Below are 19199 nucleotides of genomic sequence, written 5' to 3'. Positions count from 1 at the left end.
GCAGGAGAGATCCTTGTTATATCCGGAATTCAAGAGTTTCCACCGAGTGAAACCTCAAAATTGGGAAGCACGTTCGCGCGGAGATAACAAAGCCGTCGGTAACCAGAAACTTTCGCAAATACCAACTTTCGCGTTTGATTTATTTGTTATTGTATTGTATTTCGTTATTTCGGGGTCGAACCCCTTCGTTCGGTTTCATCAGGGTGAAGAAAAAATGTTGATTGGAGTCGCGATTTTAGGAACGATTCGAGATTTGCGGGGGAGCATCGTGGAAATCGAATTCATCGAGTCAGACAGGAAAAGTAAGGCAAAGTGTCTGAATATATGGAAGCTTTAGTGTAAACATCAAATCCACAGGGAACTAGACGTTTCGCAGTCCCGGTATATCTAAAGTGTGTGCGCCTCACGAGATTCCTGAAATGCCAATCGCAAACCTTGAGACGTTTCCTCGCTGAAGGCTGAAGTCAATCACAGGTTAAAGCGCAGGATTCGCTTCCGGGGAAGATTTATTTATTCCGGGGCCGCTTCCAGGCGACCGAAATTAATTCCGTCGAGCGATTAAAATTTTCAACAATAAAAAAACGATAAAAACGCGAAAGTTTAACGGATTGGTAAAGTACGTGAGCAGTTAAGAAAATAAAACGAAACGTGGCCGCACAAAGTTTTTGCGAACAATGCGATTATCATAAAACTTATATTTGCATAAGTAATTGCAATTATTAATGCACAACTGGAACTAACTCGGTTTTTAATGCGTACAAATTGAGTTTAGAATGGTGATTGTTGTCGGTTTTATTTACCTAAGAGGGCAACCTTGAGCCCACGTACAAATGGCCTTGCTACAGTGAAAAAGAAACGAAAACAATTTTGTTTCCTCGACGAGTAGACAAACTGCAAAGATAAATATACAATGGCGAAGAATCGCCTCAAAAATTCAGACGGATTGCTTGATTAAAATCACAAATAGAGGTGGAATTAGTGAGGATCCCGGTTCCTCGAGCAATTTACCTTTTGTATTTAAGAGTCGTGCAGGAACGTTATCACATCATTTAACGGTAAAATCCGACCATGGCAACAAGACGTTATTTCCAACCAACCACCCACACCATTTATTCGATAATTTGTTCCGGCATCACGGTCCACTTTATCGCTGGAATTATTAAAATATTACACATTAAGGGACGTAAAATTTGAGTGCGCCCGATTTAATTACCCCCTAAATCACCGGCGCCGAGAGTTATTCCTGGTGCAAACTTTAAGGGTTGCAGGTGGGTTGATTGCGGGCGATTCGGGTCAGTGTTGATTATTCCACCTTGAACAATTAATTTATTGGTCGTGAAATCGGCGATAATGAGCACAAAAGCCGACCCGAGAAGATAGGGAGGGATGCACGTGAGCTAGGCGTGACACGAAATTGTTTTAAATTAACAACTAATTGCAACAATCATTTGCACTTGGAAGCGGATACGTGGAGCACACGCGGCGGAGTCTCGTGACACGAGTCATTAGCCATCAAGGATAGCGACGTCGTCCTTTCAATAAAGATAGCCGCTTTGTCATTACTCGGTGCGGCATCGAAAGAGAAAACCGGTCACATAATTATCGCTCGAGAGACATCGGGATAAATACTTGGAATGTTGGGGGCATCTTGTGACCGATAAATTGCTATCTGGAAAAAGTTTAAGTTTCATCCTTGTATAGGGGTGTTGAATTGCTTCGGAGCTTTAATCGCGGCGATCAACTCGCGCCAGTGCCGGCTTATGCCGGGATGTCGCAGTAAAAGCGTCTTACATCGAGCTTAAGATCCTGGAAGGATGACGGCCTTTTAAAAAGATTCCTACATGAACGAGTTTAAGGCTAATCCTGTTGATAAATGCCGAGCCGCTCCCTCCACCTCTTCGTTCAGGTGGCCGCGTTAATTTTTAATCGCAGCTTACAAAGCTCCCCGTTTAAAATCTTATTTTTCAGGTCGATAAATGGTAATAGGAGCGCCGAAAAAATGGCCGAAAGCGCCGTCGCGTCGTGTGCTGCAATTATATTTAATTAATCCGGCGCATTAACCTACAGTCCCATAATAAATGAGGTGCTATTAATAATATAAAATTTTGCGTGACTGTATAGAGCGCGGTAATAAAAGAGATGTAAACGATGATAAATCGCGCTCTACCCATTTTTTAATTTAAGCGAAAACCCTTACACATGCCCCGACAGAACGCAAAATGCACGCCGCTGAATAATTTTTGCATCTCGAAATATTTTATTACCCCCGGATTTCAGTCCGGACGCACAATTTATTAAAACGTCGCCTATTTTAAATTCAAATTAAAAGAAAAAACCCGACGATGACCGCTCCCGTTGACACTTGTCAGCGTCGAGGTGCAGGTCAAGAACTAGCTCTAACTCCTAAGTAGCTAAATTAAAACTCGCGAGCTTGAATTCCACCGTAGTAAAGGAGCGGGTTCGGTGCAATTAGCACTGCTGAAACAAGACCGAGTTAGCTTTATTGGCCGGAGAATTAGACTCGTCTCCTTTACACGCGCCTCTCCTCTGACATTTACAAATATATTTCATTCCTGAACGAGGATAACTTTTAAATTCCGTAGGTTTCTGGATCACTCCAAGAAATTAATTAGTGTTAATGAGAACGCCGGGCGGAAGTTGTTTGAATCGTGACGTCAGCTCGAACACTCTTGGGACGGCTCAAAAATACCGAAAAACCGCCCCCGATTGATGCCGCTCGTGGTCTACACCATCCCTTGCAAGTGTATTCATTATTGGGAAACCCCTACGCTACGCGTATTACATGGCACATTGACGTCCCCTTGTCGACCAGCAACGTTTTATTTTGGCAATGCTGCTGAAATCATTATCGAAATGGCCTATTGTGTTTGCTATTGTGATGTTTACACTATGTAAATGGATGTTTTATCATCAAACCGGCCTTTAATCGGCGTTGTTCGGCAAACCCTCGCGATTAAACCGTGTGGGATTTTCGTCGACAGACGAAAAGTTGCATTTGGGAAAATTAACGTTAACACCAATTAAAAGTTGCACATTACCGTTACTTTTTAACGACGTTCCGTTAAAACAAATTTATTATTTACTGGTGTCACTTGCGTGGTAATTATTACGAGGGAATCATAAAGTTCCCGTCCAATAACAAACTTTCTGTAAAACCAATAAAACTTTTGATTGGAGAGACTAGTTTTATACCGGGATCTAGGCGTCGACACGAACGGCTTACGTTATCTGTGCTTTGCCAGACTTATCATAACATATTTTAGCTGTTTTTAAGACCTTATTTCGGTTTTATTGAATGTTAAAAATTTATAGTTTTCTAGTCCCGATTTATGTGTCGATAATGACCGCCGTCGAGATTTTCGGACAAAAATTACGATTTTTTACACCGGATCCGGGGTTAATTTGCACCCCTTTACGACGTCACGGGGTTCTACCTCATCAAACTCGTGTTTCAATCATGCCGGTTCGTTACATATTTTACGGTGTAATAAATATTATAGTTGGATGGTGTGTCTCTGGTGGGCCGGACGGGAGCGGCTTCCTGCGATGGACCTCTGGGATATTACCCCATCTTTATTAAGGCGTCCAGGGGACGGCGATGCTGTTTTGCAGACACTAAAACATCGCCGATGTTGATGCCGTCCCCGAATGCAACACGTAAAAAGTGACGTATGGGCCCAGTAAAAGGTTTTACTGCCGCCCAAGCCTTCCGAAGTTAAAAGGGGTTTCACAGTATTGCAGTCACAGCCTACATAACAGTAAAGACGGCTCATCACTTCTCAAGCCAATTCCTACGACAATCTCGGATCTTTCACGCAAAAACTTAATCTCCTTCTCCATCAATTAAAGATATCAAAGATCCGAAACTTGAATAACTCCTTGAAAAATGTGTTTCGTCAAGAAGGAGATTTTCTGTACGAGAGATCCAGGGAAGTACAAGCGGATCCAGGACAGATACAAAAAGTTCCAGGAGGGATACGGGGAGATGTGGAGATACAAGGAGGTCCAGCATGGGAGATCCAGGAGGATATAGGAAGAGGCGGGAGGAGATACGAGGTACTCCATCCCAGTAAAAATGTGACATCTTCTTCTACACGTACAAAGGGCAAAAGAAATTGTTTAGTAATTTTTTAGCAGTGTAAAAAATGTCGGGAGATCTTTTTGATTAAAAGTAAAAACTTGATTGGACCAAATTAAGTAGGTCCGGAAGTTTTTCATAGAAAGTCTGAAAGTGGAGCACGTACGTCACATTGTTTGATAAAATGTCGTGAGAATTTTCAAAAAATTGTTCTCTAAATGCGTTCCACTTAATTTAACGGTACCCTCGAAAACGTTTGTAAATATAAATGTTACAAAACTCATTTCCTCTGACCCAATTCGAGACAAATAATTTCCGAGCAAGAAAAATGTGTTGATTACAGTTTAATTAAGACAACGGGTAAAAAGTAAACGCTTTGATCAGTTCCGATCAGTAGGTATTAAATGTAGGTAAATAAAAGTGTGAAAGTAATTATAAACGGACAATAATTACTAGTCGTTGTTTTATCAAGTGAAGGACTTAAATTACAACTAGTCCTGTGATTAAATTTTAATTAAATCGGAGGATTTAGTTACGGAACTACTCTAAGTGAATTTAAATATGGATACACGTTACATTGTAATCCCCATCACCCATGCACATAATCCAACAAGTAAACTTAAATTCTTTATGCTTAATAAAGTTTCGCAGGTTCAGTATTTAATGCGACGTCTAATACAGTTAACAGAACTATTTAGTAAACACACCATATAATTAATGAAAAGTAAGTTTAAGCAGTAGAAGAGCAGTAATAAAACGTACGGTCATTTAACAGTGTTATCTTATTATGGAGCTGGATAATGAAATTAGCCACAAAGCAGGAATATACTTTAATTAATAATATTAAATCCGGAGGAATGCCTCATGCAAACACAATATTGCATCCGAGTTAATTAAACGGTCACCTGGGCGGTCGCCCCATCAAGGACCACACAAAGCACCACTTTCCAGATGATGCAATTTTTCTTTATTTCCGCGCTGCACATGTCCTATATTGTTTAGTCCTGCGGTCCAAATAGGTCGTACGAGGTCGGTGCAGCACTGTGGCTTGAACCTCTCCATTAGTGGTGACGTCAGCGCTACCGCGCCCTGAAGGCGCACCCTGACGTCTCGACGCTCCCTCGCCTAAGGGGTGGTTTTCATAGTGAACTGGCACGCACAAGACAGTAATGCGAGGCCAATAGGTAGCGTTGCACGTTAACATTAATGCATTTCGTTGTGGAATTGGGACGGACTCCAGGAAATTGTTCGGCGGTAAACATGGCCCAAGATACACGACCATAAATATCACTTTTAGTCATATCGGTTATGTATGGATATGGGAGCAGCGAGCCGGCCCTTATTGAAACATACGAGCATAGGTGGATCAATTCGAATAGTGATTTCTTCGGACTTGGATACAAAAGGGGTACTTCGGATGGTTCAAGGACGAAACATGTCTGAGTGGACAATGGCGACGAGAGTAAATAAAAAAAGGACGTCGACCTGCAGGAAATCGATACAGAAAGTGGAACTATGCAGGTGTGGATGTTGCTAAATAAAATTTCTCGGCCTTAATTGTCAGTAAAGCGGAACATATGAAAAAAACAAGTGCGCAAAAGTGAAGACATTTTGGCAATTTACTTTCAGTTAGTCAGTTCAGTTAGATAACAAGAAACAGAAAAAAAGAGTGTGTGCTTAAGACCACACGACAGAAGTGAAAACTTCTTAATAATATATATTTTTGATCTGAAAACTTCTTTAGGCGCACCGCGACATTATTCCCGGGCACTGAATTGTTTCGCCGTCACGCGTCACGCCACACGCTCCGAGGTGAAAGGCTCATTCGAGTGAGTTTTCAAAAATGTGGTCAAATGTTATGCGTTTCTTGGAGAAATATGAAAGGATACATTTTATAATTATACAAAAATAAGAACTTTTATCGATTTCTTGCAGTGTACATTAGAGAAAAAAATATCAAATTTTTTAAATCTGCATCGCAACTGCTCGTACAGTTTATTTATTTATCCAAAGCGAAACAATACAGCGTGTTGATCTTATATTTTATTCAATTCTTTATTGTTCCCATTTATTATTCAGAACTCGATACGACAAAGTTCTTCGTGAAACATTCTCTCCCACTTAATGTTTTCAGTGTTATTTAAATTTTTGCCGGAGCCGTCGTTTCTGAAATATGTGACGTTTTCTTTCTATTGAATATTTTAATTCAGCCCCAACTTTCTTTATAACTTTTGATATTGATTGATTACGGCGCTTTCTTCAAACACACCCCCCGAAAAAAATGCAGAACATGGCGACCAAGAGCGAAGAAACGATGCGGATATTCCGTTTCATTTCACCACACACCGTCGACTTATTTAAGAATTGTGCGACCCGAAAACTCTCTAAAATAAAACACGCATATCATGTCGGTCTTTTTCCGCGTGGATGTTTTTCCTCAATTAGAGAACTTTCCACCCTCCCTAATCTGTTAATGGCGTTTTACACTCCCGAGCTCGGAAAATGTGTTTTTCATGGCTAATTAGAGGTTTATTGTTGACTACATATTAAATACAATATTAGTTCCTCCGGGCGCCTCTAAGACTTTTGCCTTCACCAGCGACCTAAACCTTGTGGCACTAGATCCCTCAGTCCGTTCTACCTCAAAAACCCACATAAATATTGCGCAGCTCCGCCACCTAATAAGGAACGAACTAAGTGTACTTCTAGCTAGTTTCAAGACTCAATGCATGCCCCCATGAACTGAATGCTGATTACGTTGTGCATAATAATCAGCCGCTATGCGTATTTGCAAACGCGCTTTGAATTTTCATCGAGTTCAAAAATGGATTGCTTCCGGTAGGACGTCGACACAATTCCACCCGTCGCAATTAGCCAAAGCGCATTAAAAAAGAAATTGCGCACTTAATTTTTTTTTTATTTATTCTGTGTCGGTCAGAAGTGTTAAGATTTTAAATTGGACAGATACCGTTTGGGCACGCGACGAAAATCCATTCCAGTCGTAAAATCCACATTACTGTGGTTTTATCACGTGATTGATGGGTCTTTAACATTACCATACTATTTTTCTTTTTCATATTTATATTTTTATCACAACATTTAAAAGTGAAACTAGTACGAGGCCGGCGATAGTCACCGCTTTATCACGGTGTAAGCGATAACAGTCTTAGAAATATTGCAGTAAAATGTTACTTTACATAAAATATTATATTACCCATAAATAGTTACTAAATAGTGCGGCGTAACGCGCACAGTTACTTTTACAATATGCCAAGAAGACACTTCACCAGATCATAAACAAACCATTTACTTTACCGTCGCAAATATGACTCTTTTCCTTTTATTATCCTACAGAATAGTGAATTACAACAAGCTCGTCTCCATTTAAATTCGTTTATGCCAAGAAAATGTGCATATATGCGCCATGAAAAATGATATTTCACACTTTTATCTACATAGTTATGTGGGTCGCATTTTAAAACTTTCAAACTTTAAGACTTCCCCATGTGGTCGCTCTAATGACCACCGCAGTGTTTCGTTTGTGGTTTTAGTTTCCACAAAACAACGCCGCCAACGCCCATCTCGTTCAGATTAAGCCATCCATAAAAAAAATACAGATAATTTCAAACAGCGTTTGCAAAGTTGCTGAAACGGTACTTTCGAAATTTCCTACACGAGAACGCATTCCGAAATTGCAACACACATCTTGATGCATTTTATGTTGTTTCATAAAATTGTGTACGAGCTAACACGCAACAAATTTGCCTAACAATGGAGATTTTAGCTAAATTGCAAAGCTATTAGTATAGCGTACATGTGACCTAAAAACAGATTTATGCGACAAAAGCTAAAAGGGAATTTGCAAAATTGGAAGATATATTTTTAGTGGCTCCACGAAAGTCCTGTGTTTGTACAAATGTTTATGCTTTCGTGGTGGTCTGGGGTGAGAAAAATGTTTGTAAATAGGACCTAAATGTCATTTTGTGTAAACCGAATAAGTTAAAAAAAAACTGTCTTTCTCGATCAAGTCTTGCTACCGAACAATTTTACTTTAACCGACGAACCGTAAAAGTGAATACCAAAAGCAAACAAGCAAAAAAGGACGTTTAATACAGTATTTCTTTATCATTCGTCAATAATTTCCTTCAACATTTTGATTAGATTCGCATTTTTACATTTTCTCATTGCTTATGGATTCCTGAAGCCAATTTATTCCGTCATTACCAACGTTTTCTTTGTTCATTTGAGATTTCTAAAATATTTCAAATTTCGTTTTGAAACGACGTGATACGAATCTAAGGTTTCCTCATCGAAAACACGCAAGATTTACCTTTTTTGTCTTAAGCGCAACTCGGAACGTAAAGGATCCTTACCTGCAACAAAAAACAATACTAAGTATTTTCTCATAAATACAGCAACAGTAAACAGAGACGCATTAAGATAACATTAATTCGTGATGGTTACAGATTATCCACCTTATTTTCGTCTCGGTCGGTAATTTGGATATCTAAAAATCTTGTCTAAACTAATGACAGCAATTTTTCAGTTTCGCTGTAAACTTGAACAATAACGTCCAGATTACATCATTCGAAAGAGCACTCAGCCTACTTACCCAACACCAGATTTCTACCATAACAAGTGAGATGGTTACTGTTCCGTACAAATCTCAAGTGTAACAGTAAATCGAATCCATTTATTTTTCGCTTGTTACGATTTATTGCTTTTTTGAACAGTTGTGGTATTGTGATCAGGAGAGATTGACGAAAACGTTATAATTCCACGGTGATAAGTTCTGAAAATCTGCGGTCTGTTCACCCAGCTTCCTGTGATTGTGAGATATCGCGGATACCGCAAGGAACTGTCGATGGACCACTCTTGTACACGCTACATTCTCCCGGTTCACACAACCCACATTAGGTTGTTTCAGTGAAAATGTCCGCTCTAGTCGGTGATAAATATAAAGAAAATGTGCTTGTTGATTGTGGTACGGTTGGTACCGGTTGCGCTCTTGACAATTTACAAAACAGCTACTTAATCCTGCGTCTATTTAAAGTGTGAGAAAGTTCAGTGGAGCAACGGCTGCTCTCCCGCGATATATTTTTTCCTGTTCGTCCGTTTGTTCGATTTGCGGTTTTCCAGAGTCTCCTTCTTCCGCATCAGATATCGACTTAAATCGAGAACGATGATGAAAAATGGCGTGAAATGTTTTTGAAGTGTGGCGGCGTATAAGAATGATGATGTATTAAAGTAGGTGGCGAGGCCATTCTAAGTCATTTAACCAATTGCTTCTTGATGATGCGATCGACGCTGGTTCCGGCGCCTTCCTGAGTCTGCACTCTTGGAATTGCCGTTACGGACTGGTCCTTCGGTCGCCGAGACGCTATTAAACGCCTCTAGGAAAAATATCGTCCGACATGATTTATATTATACGTCGTTATATTCGCGGGGGTTTATGCCTGTCGACGCGATTAAGAGAACTTGTTCGATAATAAATAAGAAAAGTCATTAAGTGGGGATAAATTTAATTCTCTACATAATTACGCCGGATTAATTAAAGATCTAATTAATGCCGCTCTCTACGTTCATTACTTATCGAATTAGCGTCTCGGCCGTCACATACGACTACCCCACAATCGAGGGTAGACTCGAAAAAAAATATTCAAGACGAACGAATATCAAAGAAGACAGAAAAGTTCAACGGCTCGAGCTTTGGTCATGCCTGGTGGTAATTTAATACAATTAAACCGCTTTTTGTAAGTGTGAGCAAATCACATTCGCCGTCATCGAGAAAGTAATTATTTTAAACACAGACCACCGACCACTTAATCCACTACCGTATAATTTTATACGGCCACAGATTCTGAAGTACCAAAAGTATTTTGTAACTTATGATGGCAACTATCACTTGCAGATTAATTCGGAAAATGCTTTGATGGCCTGTCTTTCAAATGGCGATAATTGGAAATATATTTTCCTACCCAATGAATGTTTGAAACAACTTTCATATACAAACACAACTAACTGAGTTCCATTGTTTGTTTCACAAACAATATGGGGAAACTGGACGTAATAACTGTGTCATATTATAAAGCTAATTGTGTGAACAATTCCGACACCAAACAATAGCTTAATATATTGTTAATAAATTGAAAAAAAAATGTGCGCTTCACTCTCTTTGAATATTTTCTATGACGAGGCGTGCACCCGAACAATGGCCACTATTAATTCCAATTAAATTTAAATGCGACGTACGTTTACACGAAACATCATTTAAAACATCTAACAGTGTGTTTCCATAAATAATGTAATTAATTACATCAGGTACGGTTTTAATTAATTTATATTTAATATGTTTACGGTACATACTCCAAATGTTGTATTTATTCGGAGATAATTGGTTAAAGTAAATAATGGCGGTCCGCACTTATGCTAATGCATCACGGAACAACAGACCACTTCGATAATAATTATTGGGCAGAAGTTAAACCGCCCCCGACAAATTGTTTCCACCAATCCGAACAAAATTAATACAAACATTCAGAATTGTCTAGCGATTACTTGTCTTTTGTGGTGTAAAAAAAAATTGTGTAATTAGGGAAAAATGACTGAATTAATAGGGAATAAATGTGTGAACGTCCGGCATTTTCAGTTGAAACGAGCACGTAACAAAGCCATTACGTGCATCACCAATAATTGCATTTGATATTTATTCGATGGTGGTGACCAAAATATCAGCGATATGTAGATACGAGTGAAAATTTTCCGGTTTGGCGTCATGTTTCTACATCCGTCCATGTTGATTGAGGGAGTCTCTGTATTGAAAGCGACGGCGCCGCCTCCGAGCTTATTTATATCGTCGAAGTCCCGTCGTGTAGCGCTGCAACGTCCGAGCTTAAAACGATACATCACAAAATATTACAAAGCTATCTTGGCGGAGCTTTGCTTAATGTTGTGTGAAGACGCAGGAGGACGGGAGGGGTGAATTTATGCACGGTAGTATAGGTCACCTGGTCTTCAGATAACAGGTGCACAGCCACTGGTCAGTGTTGATATAAACTGTGGGCTTGTCTACACGCGCGAACGCGTCCATCCGAGTTAATTACAGGAGCTTTCAGCCTGAACGGACGTCAAGCTCCTGTATGAACAACGTCGACTGCACACCTTCCAGCTGTTTGTTACCGAAATTCGACGATGAGCCGTGGGAATCTACGTACATACATTCGATCCGGTTAATTTTTAATTAAATTGGGATATTACGGAAAAATCCGGATGATAAATAGTCCGGACCGGTGTTCGCCGGATTCTGTTGATTTTCAGGAATAATGTAAAGAGGGGACCGGGGTTTAGCAAAATCATGAAATTTAACTGGACTCACACGACCGGAATTAAATGCCGAATGCACTTCGCCTAGGTTGCAACTGGAAAATTTTATTGGGCCACTGGAATTTGACCAATTAATAAAAACGAATGTCATTAAGGGTAATTGGAATAATGAGGAAGTTATCGAGGTAATAATTATGGCAGTTATCAGTGACGTAATTACCGTTTTATTTTTGTGGCGTTTGGAGACTAGGTGCCAGGAAATGGTAAAAGTGCAACGGAAAACTGTCACATCCTTAATCAGAGGTTAAATTTATTTCATGTAAATACTCGCTGGAGTCTCACAGTCGCCAGATAACTGTGGCTGAAGTAAAACGAATGTACGGTAGAAAAACAAAAGACAATTCATTGTGGAAGGACGAGCTTAATTTCGACCCCCAACAAATTTTGCTCCAAATTTCTTAATACGTACAGACATCCGTTGCAGAAAAAAATACTCCATATTTAGTTAAAAGATTGATTATTTATGCTTTTATAGAAATGTTAACGGAGCTATAAGACAATCAGTACAGCAGCAAACAATAATCCGGAAGACCAGAAGTAAGAAGTAAGTAAGAAGCAAGCTTTAGTAGACAATTTTTTACTCCCATTCCATGTAAATAAAAAAGAAGTTGATAAAATTTTAAGCAACGAATAAAGATCGCGAGGGGACCATAAGGAGAAATTTTCTCACATCAATGATGCAAAAATAAGAGGTGTTGGATCACAAATTAAGAAACTTCTCAAGGACGCCATCTTCAAAACCAAACTTAGTGAGACGAAAAGGCTTGGATGGCATTTGAAACTTATCCTGCGTTTTCGTCGGGAATAAAATGATGGGAGGAACTGATACAGGAAATTGTTTCCTCATATAAAACTTTTGCATACGAAAGAACCTATGAGTTTGCATTAAGATATAGAGGCATTATTGAGGAAAGTGGAGTGAAACTATGGTTGCTGATTTCTGCTGACCAGCTCATCAGAAAACTACAAAAGAGAAAAAAAACAACCAAATCACTCTGTTCGTTAAATAACAATCATAAGTGCATGGTATATAATTTGATGGATATTAAGAAAATATTTCTTGTGATCATAAAAACTAAAAAATATATTAGTGTTTACACGCTTTTTATTTTAAACCTCGATCCCTCAAAAACTGAATTTGGATTCAGGACACTCGAATTTATTTGATAAGTTAAAAAATGTAGATGTTTTTTGATGATCTTTAAAAGAAAGTTATCTTTGTTTCCACACTGTACATACAAAAGAAATCACGAGTAAAAATCTTCTCTAGGTATCTTTCTTTTTAGAAAGTACCTTTATACAGGGTGCCCCATAACTGCCTCCCCAGAGAAAAAAGGGAGTTTTTGTGTAAATATGATAATCTGAATTTTAAAGAAAAAAAAAGACCTATCTCAAGCGATAATAGAGAAAAGACATCTTAAACTTGACCAATCAGCGTTGAGCACCATCAAGGTAGGACGACCGCTATTTTGCAGAAAACGTCAAAATTCCAAGTAAACTTTTCGCTGATTGTTGCGACACCAATAATTATTTTTGCTGTCTAGCAACCTGTCCGATTTTTTTGTAATACCTGAGGACTAGCTTCTGGGATTGGTGTAACAGAAAACTTTATATGTAACTCGGTTATGTGATGAGCTACGGGAAAATTTATTTTTTCTTTAAACGTCCGTAAATTATGACATTATCCTGCTGCATTGATAATGCTAAAGTGTCACTTCATTGTCATGGCATCTAACGAGCTGACGAGCGGCAGATAAAGTTGTTATCTCCGCTGAGAGCGGCAGATAAAGTTATTATCTCCGCTGAGGGCGTCCGTGAAGTTATTATCTCCGCTGATGAGCGGCAGTAAAGTAAACTAGCTAAATCATTTGAAATTCCTACCTGGTTTCTTAACATGTCTTAAATAACAGTGTATGTTATTTGGAGCAAAAATGGTTTTATGTGCTTTGGCTGGTTTGTCTGCCTCACTGCGTTCGGCAGCCAATTTACGAGCCGCAGCACATAAAACTTCATTTTTGCTCCTCATAACATAATACGAGTATACTACGAGCCCTAACAACTAAATGTTCGGACAAATATACTAAAGACACAAAAAGTATTGCTGTAGTTAGTAGAAATTTAATAATGCATTACGAATTGATGTAGAGGATAAAGATAATATTTTTCTGTTACAAAAAGACAATTTTACTTGTGTATTACGTATACATCTCATATTTTAAAACAAAATGTTTAAATTTGACAAGTAAATGTTGGCAACTAAATGTTCGGACAAAATGCATATTTGTATTTTTTTTAGTAGGCTCTGGAAAAAAGTTGCTTATTTTGACAGTTAAAGTAACTGGTACCTCTTGCGTACGTAACAATTATAATATTTTTGATTTAATTTAAGTAAAAAATTGAGAGTTTTGAACTGTAATGGGTCGTGGATTTGCAACAAACGTTAAAATACGTGAAATTATCATTAAAAAATACTGCCAAGGACAAACTGTTCGAATTATGGCAAATGATTTGGACGTGTCCAAGTCTACAGTAGGTGATATTATAAAAAAATATGCCGAAACTGGAGAACTGAAGGTTAAAGGAAAAAGTCCAGGAAGACCGAGAATTGTTACCCAACGTTCTCAAAGAAATTTAATTAAGATTTGTAAAAAAAATCGAAGAAATACTTTGCGGGATATCACTGCCCAATGGAATGACGAGTCTGGCACTAATTTATCGCGAGAGTGTTGCCGCAAATGGATTCATAAGTCTGGACTAAGCTTTTACAAGGTACAAAAGTAAGCAAAATTTTGTGAGTACAAAATCATTTTTATTTAGGCCAAGGAAAAGCCACTACTGACGGAAAAACAAAAGAAGAACAGACTACTCTGGGCCCAATCAAAAGTAAAATGGACGGATGAAGACTGGAGTAAAGTTGTTTTTAGTGATAAATCAAAATTCGACGTCTCTGTGGGAGATTATTGAAAAAGAGTCATTCGTTCAAAAGAAGAAGCGTTTCATAAAGGCTGCCTAAAAAGAACTGTGAAGTTTCCGAAAAGTGTGATGATTTGGGGATGCATGTCTGCAAGAGGTTTGGGGAAATATCAATTTATTGAGGGTACGGTAAATGCAGAAAAATACCAAGAAATTTTACAAAATCGTTTATTACCGACTCTTCAGTTTTGTATCCTCAAGATGATTTTATTTTCCAACAAGATGGGGCAGCATGTCACACCGCGAAAACAACTAAAAAATGGTTCGGTGAACATAACATAAATGTTCTTTCATGGCCTTCAAATAGTCCGGACCTAAATGTCATCGAAACTCTTTGGCACAAAATGAAAAGCTATTTAAGAAATTACCCACAGAGAACAATTCAGGATTTAAAAAATCAAATTGAAAAAATATGGCCCAGTTTTACCCCAGAATTTTGTGGGGATCTAGTAAAAACTATGCCCGCCAGGATTCAGGCAGTCATAAAAGCAAAAGGGGACGTAACTGAATATTAAGTTTGTAAAACAGTATTTTGTCCGAACATTTAGTTGCCAAGTTTTTCTGTTTTAATTGTTTCATTTTGATTATTAGTTATTGTAATGTTTATTATATTTAATGATGTTTAGTATCTACTGTGGAATATTATTTTTCACATTAAACTCTACGGTATACTTAAAAAAAAGGAAGTTATTTCTTTCGAATTTTTACATTCTGCCTTCTTCACTAATAAAACAATGCTTGTCCGAACATTTAGTTGTTAGGGCTCGTATTAGTCATCTTCAGTGTCCGGACGAAATAGTACCGGACAAGTCGACCAGTACAACTTTGCGCAATACCCCACTCACATATAAACACGATTCAGCTGGTTTGTTTTCAATAACAGGGAACCAGCTGAATCGTGTTTATGTGCGAGCGAGGGATTACGCAAAGTTGTACTGGTCGACTTGTCCGGTACTATTTCGTCCGGACACTGGTCATCTTAAACTCTTTTTTGCTGTCGGCAAATGCCTGTTTTCTATGGGAAGGCAGTTTTGGGACAGGCTGTATAATGTGGAAGTAAAAATTTGTATAAAAAATGTTTGAATCCATAACAATAATTATTTGGACGAATAAAATATGTACAAGGTCGCCTCATGAAGAAGTGACGTTGAGTGGAATCGCATTTTGAAAAACGAAAAATTGTATTTGATACGATTCATTCACCTTGTCGTGCTCAGGTTGATCGTTTTTCTGAAATTTCGATCCCCTTCCAGGTTGGTCTCTTGTTAACCTTTTATAAACGGCTTGATAAACAGAAACGACAATATTTATAGGTTTCATTTCGTGGTGAAATATAAAAATGAACAAATATTTAGCGAGAACACGCGACCTCGCATGAGTAGCGAACAGTTCGAGTCCCTAGACCCTAACAATGCGTCACGTCCATAAAATTATTTCACGAAATTAAACCAGACAGACATTCGTATTACTTCTAAACAAGCTACTTGCGTAATCTATCTGAGAAGGGTTTTAGGCAGCGTCCCTGTGCTCTCCCACAAAACGTTGTCATATCAAGATTTTAAAGAATATATAAACGTTCCGGCCTAATAATGACGTTATAAATAATTTTCCTTTCAGTTTAACAATGTCTTGGAATGGAGGAGCATTTCCATGGAAAATGCAACGCTAAATCATTCATACGCGTTCCTCTTGTGCTCGGGAAAAATTCCCCCTTTAGGAACAGTATTTTCCAACATAGCACCCAATAGAGTCGGTATGTTTATTCAGCGTTTGGTGTAAAAGGGGATTTTTCTAAAGCCATTTTCGTACGCACCAGACTTTACCCTGTATCGCTTACAGCCTTGCTCCCCCACGCAATTTAAAACATTGAACCTATCAACTCTATTGAAAAGTTCTTTCGACCTGGACATCTCTCTCAAACACGACCGATTACCATAATTCACCGCGTTATCCGTATCACACGTCACGTACGTTTTAATTTCTGCACGGATCGAGCAATTTGCATCCATTCTTGCCCCGCTTCGTGCTGGAAATTGTCGCAAAGAGAGAAAAAAGCCGTTCCCTCGCAGACGACGTTTTGTATTATGGAGCCGTTGGTGTTCAAGGAAGTGGACAATTATCACAGGAAAAAACATCTGCGGAAGTGAAGCTTACGCCCGGTTAACTCCTTCACGTGCCTGTTCCGGTCGTGCTTCATAAACATCCTCATCCATTCGACTTAAATCCATAAATTTGATGGAGCGCTCGCTGAAATCCCGACACACACCTCTGACTCTTTTCCTGACACAAAAACGAAAACATTCCTTCCGCAAAAAACGTCACCAAAAATTCAAAAACCAGAAAGACAAATGGGTGTGCGTTTCAAAAGGAAAAATAACAACACAGAAATAGACAAATTATCCAGTCCTGGTTTAATTTTTTTATTGTATTGTAACGTATCTTCAAGGATAATGCTCTACGGAAGAGTTAATGGACTTTGGCCACTCAAGCTATTCTACTGGATAAAGAAAGGGTCTAAATGAGAGACTTGCGGTGGCCTCGAAGCGGTTGATCCTGAACCCGAGTGATTTCCAAGCACACCTCTTTAAATTTACGTCTGAAATAAAATGGTCGCTCCTCGGCCGCAATCATTAGTTTGCATTACATTCCACAACTCATTACGAAATCCTTTAATTAAACCGGCTCGTATAGCATTCGCCGTGAATTTGTGGCTCCCACTTCGCCGTTGACGAACTACGAAACCTTCTGCATATGCTACTTGAGTTACGTGAATACGACACCCTCGTTCAACCCCTCGACGTCGCACCAATCAAACTTCCCATACAACGTCCTAACAGCAAGAAGCCGGAATAATTTATCTTGAAGCTCCATCGAAAATCCCTCGCTCGGGAAACACACACCTTGAAAAATGTTAAGCCAACGGGATCGAATTTATGCAGTGGTTTTTTTTTGCACTTCCAGCATGCCGAGTTAATTACTTGTAAAATTTTTAAACACGAGGATCAGAATGAAAACATAAAATAATAACGTGGAAATCATGCCGGGAGCCAGACGAGAGTCAGGCTAATGGGATTTCGGGTCCGGCAGTATCCACCTGAATAATTAGATTTCGTCCTGGCGCCTCGTCCTATCGCGTAATAATCGCCGATTGCCGGAAATGGGGGTTTAACTCGGCGAATCAAAACGACAAATCCGTTTGTGTGTGGATCCTTTATTGTTTTATTGTGATACCGGCGAGTATTGTTTTGTGCGTCGGAAGTGCTCGGTAAACACACTCTGTCGATCTGCAATAATTATTGTAATTATTCCCGTTGTTGCCATTACAAATTGCTCCACCGCAATTATTCCGAATTTGGGGAGCGTCTCTGTCGAGGAAACTTTTCAAATTGCCTCGACTGGCCCAATTTGCAACCACAATTTTTAATACAATTAACAAAAAAATTTACTTCGCTACATTAAGCTCTCCTTCAACCTGCCCCAAAACAATTTACGATCCTCGGAAGTTTCTTACTTTCTTCCAGGATTTTCTCGTCTTGCATGTGCAAGAAATATCCTGATGTATCTACTTTTCAAAAATTGCCATCCAAAGCTTTTAGCGCAACAAAACGTACTTGATAGATTAGTTTACACGTTACTGCTAGATGCAGCTCCCTCGCTAGGATCCTCTAGTAGCCTCCAGCTACTTCAAAATATGTCTAGAGTGCCAAAGGCTTAAGAGGAAATTTTGAAAGCCTATTGTTCAAAGCAAAATCAATTTATGAAAACTTTCTACAAAGTCGTGTAGCTTCTCATCCAACAATTAACAGTAACGACTGTTTGCGGTATACGAAAAATTTTCATTTCTTGGGATCCACACATTGTATAACTCAAATGGTTTTGATCTCATAAAAAAACTACTAAATTGTAAAAAGAATATACTCGTATAAAAAGATATTAGCGCTGCGTTTCCTTTCAACTATGTAGTTCCTTTTAAGAAAGTTTTCAACTTGATGTACTTTAATTGAAAAAGATAAGTAATTAAAGTTAATTCGGTTTTAAATCTCTTCCTTACTCTGACAGTGATTGTAGTAAGTGTTGAACTTGATTATTTTCAAGCTTAAATTAATAAACAATTACATGCATACGGTTAGGTCGTAAGTAGAAGTGTTGAATTCTCTGATGGGCTGTGACCTTGGAAATATCTGCCGAAAGAAAACGTCGACTGCTTTCAAATTCAAATGCATACAAAATAGTCGAGAGAGAGAAATGAAACTAACGAATGACGATGTTTCCCGGTCGATTTGTAACGCCTACTTGAGACCGATTCGTCGTTTGCGCACATGTGACTCATAGCCCATGAGAAAATCCAAAACCTTTACTACTTGCTGCATTAGTTCTATTAGGCCTATATCCAAAAATCCATAGAGAAGGACTAATAATAATACATTATATAACAATAAGAAATCTTTGTGGCGCGCCCAGAATTTGAAGTTACACTTTCAGTTTTGGGACTGTCAACTCGTACTTATTTAAATGCAGCATGGTCCTCACATTCATCTGCTAAGACGAAGGTTTCCTAGAAGTCGGACGTGGTGGTCGCCTTTGAAAGCGAGAGCAAGTTTCCTTTGAAAGTGCTACAAACATTACCGAACAGACAAACTAATTCGTCGATTTGGGACGCATCACCCTAACTCGGGCGTGTCCCTCGCCTTAATTTTCAGTTCACGGCCAATTTCAATGATTCTTTGTTTAGACGCAATTAAAG

At 38.8% G+C, this 19199-nt stretch overlaps 1 protein-coding gene across 7 annotated transcripts in view; it reads right to left on the bottom strand.

The window, feature by feature from the left end:
- cpo (couch potato) overlaps positions 1 to 19199 on the bottom strand; it is a 104527-nt gene that overhangs the window by 50895 nt on the left and 34433 nt on the right. Inside the window, exon 3 of one of the 7 annotated variants that reach the window (XM_069053097.1) lies at positions 8430 to 8472. The exons of 5 other annotated variants lie outside the window; for them this stretch is intronic. The gene's annotated coding sequence lies outside the window, so the exon portion shown is untranslated. Of the gene's footprint in view, positions 1 to 1008; positions 1129 to 8429; positions 8473 to 19199 lie in introns of those variants that run through there. One more of the 7 variants, XM_069053098.1, reaches the window with a different exon arrangement.

This window comes from Tenebrio molitor, chromosome 7 (genome assembly GCF_963966145.1).
Source record: "Tenebrio molitor chromosome 7, icTenMoli1.1, whole genome shotgun sequence".
Lineage (NCBI taxonomy): Eukaryota > Metazoa > Arthropoda > Insecta > Coleoptera > Tenebrionidae > Tenebrio > Tenebrio molitor.
The sequence above is the reverse complement of the archived record's forward strand: the minus strand, read 5'-3'. Positions and strand labels throughout refer to the sequence as shown.